This window comes from Paroedura picta, chromosome 7, assembly GCF_049243985.1.
Source record: "Paroedura picta isolate Pp20150507F chromosome 7, Ppicta_v3.0, whole genome shotgun sequence".
Lineage (NCBI taxonomy): Eukaryota > Metazoa > Chordata > Lepidosauria > Squamata > Gekkonidae > Paroedura > Paroedura picta.
In genome coordinates this window covers 82,284,084-82,290,083 of record NC_135375.1, presented here as the reverse complement: position 1 = coordinate 82,290,083, position 6,000 = coordinate 82,284,084, and positions in this window count along the sequence as shown.

Genomic DNA, 6,000 nt, shown 5'->3' with positions numbered 1-6,000 from the left:
CCTGGCAGGCTGCTAGCAGATAGTATGTCTACCACACACCAGAGTAACAACCTCAAAGGACTTGTGCAAAGAGATGGCTGTGCAGGCAAAGGGGAATGCAAAATTCCCAAAATCACTAGCCAACTTTGGCTTGGGGAAAGTTCTCTCCTGCTCCCAGATAAGATCAGCCATGTTTTGCTCGAAGCACTCTACACCATCCACTGTTCACAGCTATGATTTGTCTTGTGTAATCAGAGGGTCCCTGTCCCTGAAATACCAAGACCACAATCCAGCCAAACATAACTCTTTTTAAACACACCGATTCACATGTAAATTAAACATATGCTGTAACTTTCTCCTCCCATTGATAGAAGCAGAAAGAATATCCTACTATTCTCTGCCCACAGGAATCTCAAAGCAGCTTCCAATTGCCTTCCCTTCCTCTCCCCACAACAATCATCATGTGAGGTAAGTAGGACTGAAAGGGCTCTGAAAGAACTGTGACTAGCCCAACGTCACCCTGGAGGCTTACATGTAGAGGAGATGTGGGGGGTCAAACTTTGTCCTCCAAATTAGAGTCTGCCATTCTCAACCATTATAATCAAACTGGCCCCCAGAGAGCTGCAATGTGGTTGTTATACAGTTAGTAGGATGGGAACATGGAAACCAGGGACCGGAACCCCAAACCCATTTTCAGAACTTTATTATGCACATATCATAAAGTGTTTTCATGGAGATCACAGTTCTGGAATCTCAGATTGTTGGGGGGTTTTTAAAGACTTTTTCGTTTTATTTAAGATATATAGTCATGTTAACAAAAAAGCAAATTAGCAACTAGAATAGAAATACAAAATATTGAACAGAACATTTCATTATCCTATACAAAAGAATAGAAAGTCTTCCTCATGCTTTCTCTGCTGTACTATATGATGTATCTAGTATATCTAACTCCCTTTCTTAAGATAGTCCGTATAATAACACCATTATTCTTCGTATTATTCTACAAATCTTCTATTAATCATGGGGAAGTCTAGCTATTTTTGATAGTTCAGCTACTTTATCTAACCACTGAGAGGTGGATGGAATCTCCATTGCTTTCCAGTTCTTTGCCCTAACCAACCTCGCAGCTGTGGAAGCATGAAAGAAGTTCCTTGCTGCATTCTCAGAATGAGTTTGTTGAGACTGCTGCCTCAACTTTAAAGCTATGAATTAATGTGTTTTCTGTAGGCATTCAAATGTGGTTGTTTCCCCCAATCCATTTTCACCCCAGCTTTATTCTAAAACGCATGGATTAAAAGCCAGACACCTGAACCAGTAGCTGCAAGATCAAGTCAGCCTCTCCATCAAAAACAATGAGCAAGATAGCTTTTCCATAAATGGGAATGAGATCATTTTTAAAAAGAGCTTGAAGCTATATTGCAGACCATCATTTTAATACTGGATGGGTAATTAATGTTTTATTTGCATTTCCATTTAAATTGTTTATATTGCTGCATGAACATCACAGATTTTCCAAATACAGAGCTCCTTGATTGATGTTTTTAATCCATCCAATCTGTTTTTGTAATGGCAATGTTGTATTTATTAGATGCAAATAAATATAAGCACCTGTAATGTTCAGCTGTTTCTAGGATGTGAAGTTGTGGTATAACTAATTGAGATCCAATCCAAATTATGGTCATTATTGCAAATGCTCCTAATCCAAACACAATTATTTTCAACTTTTATAAAAGATTGAAAGCCTGACACTTATTCTGGTACCTTGCTGTCTAGTTTCAGTTTACCAGACAGTGGGTGACAGGAGGGGAAGATGCACCACAGGAGACATGTGTCACAGGAATATCACCCAACCAGAAACCATCTATCTAGCCACTATGAAGCAATAATCCATGAGATTAGAAATAGAGGCTATGGCACCCCTATGTCTGCCCACATTGCTGAAAAAGACACCAGCTAATCATGCAACATGCCCAAGACTGACAGGAATCTGTTTTCCCAATTTTCCACAGAAGAAAGGCAAAGATATCAGCGGCTTGCCCTGAAAGGCCAATGCTGGAGGGCAGGCGGCAAAGCCAAGCTACATTTCCATCTTCCCATCCCTTGGAAAGGCAGGTAGACAGAAAAGAATCAATAGACAGAACAGTATTCCTGCTGGGGCAAATTGTATTGTTTGCATTTTCCACTTCTAGCAGAAAGGTTTGACATGAACCCTCTTTACATGTTACTTTGCTGGCACTTCTACAAACATACTGGAAGAGCACCCTTTACCTGAGCCTCTTGGTCCATTCCAATGAATATGGAATGGATACTGTCCATATTTTCTGGATATGGTGCATACACTACCCAGCTTTTCTGCAGCTTTGATAGGCACAAGCCATGTGTTGCCCTTTTCACACGAAATGGCCACTGAATGTACCAAGAGGATCACAGGTCCTTCTGTTCAAGATAAGACCACCAGGACTGTAATGCCTGAAAGTGATCCTTCTGCAGACATAGGGAGGAAAGTCTGAGGCAATTGCATTTCCCCTCCTGATCCCAAGAAAGACAGAAGCAGAGAAGATGAGACATGTAAGATGTGTGAAGTAGTAATATCTGGATACTCGGCGAGAGAAAGAGATTAACAATGGAGCATCACATTCCTGACACTGAAGCCCCAGCGAAGGGCCTTGATTCCATTTCCAGCTATATTATTATACAAAGAAGAATCTATAGTAATATCCCTAATTAGATGAGGAACCAAATTCTCTTCCTTTACCCGTCTACGAGTGCTTTCATACTAAGCCCTAAATCCCAACATCAGACTGTTTGTGGGCTCAGTTCACTTATACTTCACCTGCTTTCCCTCTCAAACACAGTGAGATCCCAGGGAGGCTTTTGTTTTTTAAGGCAGTTCTTATGAGCATTAGACAGAGCGATTGTGGGGGCTGATTTACAGTAATGCCCATGGCCACAGGGCAATGAACAAGCATTAGGCCAGCCTTTTTCAACCTTCTGGGGGAGCCCCTGAAATATTGTTCAGGCTTTGAGGAGCCCTGGAAGTGGGCCAGAAGTGATATCAGCTGGCCATACCTCCCTGCTGTGCCTGAGGAGGATGGGGGGGAGAGAAAGGAGGTCATTTGAGGCAGGCTCCACCCCCATTCCCAGGCACAGTAACCATGTGAGAATGCCAACCCAATGTCAATGTAAGTGGCCGATTTTCTGCTTTCGCAGCAATGCCAGGAATAGCTTGTGGCTGCACCCATTAAGGCATTATACAGGGGGGAAGCCAGGGACCCCCTGGGGAGCTCTCGTGGAGCCCTGGTTGGGTATCCCTGATTTAGTACTCCAAGTCTTTAAAACAGTATCTGTTAAATCCGTGGGTTCAGAGGTGAGCAAGGACACTGGAAGTGATTTGAGCTCTTCATTAAGGCCCCAGCATGCTACAAGAAGGGCTGAATTGAACCAAGAAACTCCTGAACAACTCCAACTTATATACAGTAGTATCTTCCCACCAATGCATGTTATTGGTCAGTTTCGGTTTAAACTGACTGGATCCTGCAGGTGGGATCTAGCCACACATTGGTCAGTTACATTGCCTGCTTCAACCCTGCCTCGGACCTCAAACTCGGTCTTTGGCAGAACCACAAGCACGACAGTATCCATAACCTGAAGATGATGAACGTTGGAAGATTCTTGGGGGCAGCTTTGAAGGACTCGTGTGGTTCATGCATGAAGAAGAATGAGAGTACGCAGGAGGCACAGGAGGGAGTGCACCACTTCAGACAGTAGGCAGGATATGCCATTTTTGAATGCTCCTCTGTGCACAATCCCCATACAAGTAGCAAACTAGTGGATAAAAGCAAACAAGGACATGGCAAGAAGAGATGAAGCCATTCCTGACCCTGGTCGGAAGCCTGTGTTTTTATCCTAGTCCTGTCCTGAAATATTATGCATGTAAAAGAAAGCCCTTTGTGCAATTAAGGCATATCTGATGCACATCTTTAAAAGCATTGTGTGACATGACTCCAAGAAATGTCCTTTGACCAGGACCTTTTGTGAACTTGGATTTTATACTTTTAGGCCTGGGTTTTTAATAATCTGATCTCTCCCTTTAGACTGCAGGGCTGGACACTGGCCAGGTACAATCAGTCCTTGGCTATCCCACATATTACAAGTTTCCAGAGAAGGTCCACTATTATTGAATTAGATATATATTCTGGACAAGCGCCTGCCAAGAGAAATGAGAACCTGATTGTAGATGCTGCTGGCAAGACTTGCAATTAGCTGATGAAGACCTTGTACTTGCAAAGTAAAGATCTGAATCAATCATACATCCTGTCTAGCCCGATTACTTAATATTTTAATCTATTAATTAAGGAGGAAAAGTTGGTTGTACTTAATTGCTTGGTATATTCCTCTAAGGCAGACACATGACTACTGGCATTTTGAAAGAGGAGTGTAAGAGAAATCCTTCATCTTTATGGTACCTAAATTAAATGAGAGTCATGAATGACTGAATCTTAGCCAATAACTGTTTTAGATCATTAATGCTCCAAATCTCAATTAATAGATTTAGAATGCTCTCCTATTGGCATAATATCAGCAAAACAGCACCAAGACAGACAGTGAGCTCTTATGGAAAACATCTGAGCCAGTTCACTCCATCTGGACCTTCTTTTTTTGTACTGCTCCTCCCACTTAACTGGGATATAAGATCTGATGGTAGGCTTGCTATATAGCTATGGGCTTTCAATAGCTGGAGGCATCCCATTGGTAAGTTCCAATACCCACTACTGCTCAGCGGCAATAGCGGAAATTCTTTTAAGTGATGCCACCAACTTTGCTATGCACTTTTGCATACAACTTGGAAGTAAAACCATAGAGTTTCCAGTGATTCCTTCTAGAGTTACCCTTTGTCACATAGCAACATGCATGACACTGCTCCTTCCACCAGCTGCCATAGTTGATAGAGCCTCATTCTTATTTTTATCTGAAGAAGAAGAAGAAGAAGAAAAGGAAGAATAAGAATAAGAATAAGAATAAGAATAAGAGGACGAGGACGAGGACGAGGACGAGGACGAGGACGAGGACGAGGACGAGGAGTTGGTTCTTATATGCCAACTCTTCTTCTATTTTTCTTCTTCTATTTTTATCTGATTGACTGTTCCCAGGAAAATTCTGTTGGTCTTTAAAGAACTACTGGACCCAATTTTTGTTCTCTAGATTAATATGGCTGCCCATCTGAAAATATCCTCTGGAAACAGGATCAGCACAGTACCACAAATTTAGACTGGCTTCATGTCGGTTTAATCGCCATGTCTTCCCACAAACCATCCTAGGAATTGGAGTTTGGAGAGGTGCTGACAATTGTCTATTAGAACAGTAATCCCTAAGGTTCTCTAAGAAGACAGAATGACCATGATATTTGTTGAAGATTGCAGTTTGCAGCTGCGCAGAATGCTATCAAAAAGAGAGCAATAATGGCACCTACAGAATGTTTGGCTTACTTACACGGTTAGCGGAAGTGTAGCATTAGAGTAGTGATTACGGGAGTAAGCTAGGCTCAAATGGTTCCTGAGCCAGGAACCAGCAATAATTTTCTTCCAAAAGCTCTCCTCAGAAATTTGCTCTGCTAATCTTCATAATGAATACTCACCAAACATTTTCTGGATGCAAGAAGAACTGGCTCTAAAATGATATCTGTTATTTGACATTTGAAGACTACGCAGCAGCAGTCAACGTTTGAAGTGTTTGACAGGCATGTGACAGCTTTTTAGTATTTGATTCATTTCTGTTTTTATTTCTTAAAAACAAAAAAAAGTGAGATTCTGGAAATTTAGATGTTCAAAAAAAGTGAAGCATTTAGATCTCTAATTAAAATGTAAACAATCAACATTGAGCTGGAAAACAGCATAAAATCAGGCCAAGAGAGGGTTGCCAGGTCCCCCCCCCCCGGCCACTGGTTGGGGATGGAGGAGGTACAGTTGTCAGATCTAGGTTGGTGAACTCCTGTACATTTGGGGATAGAGGCTGTGGAGGAAC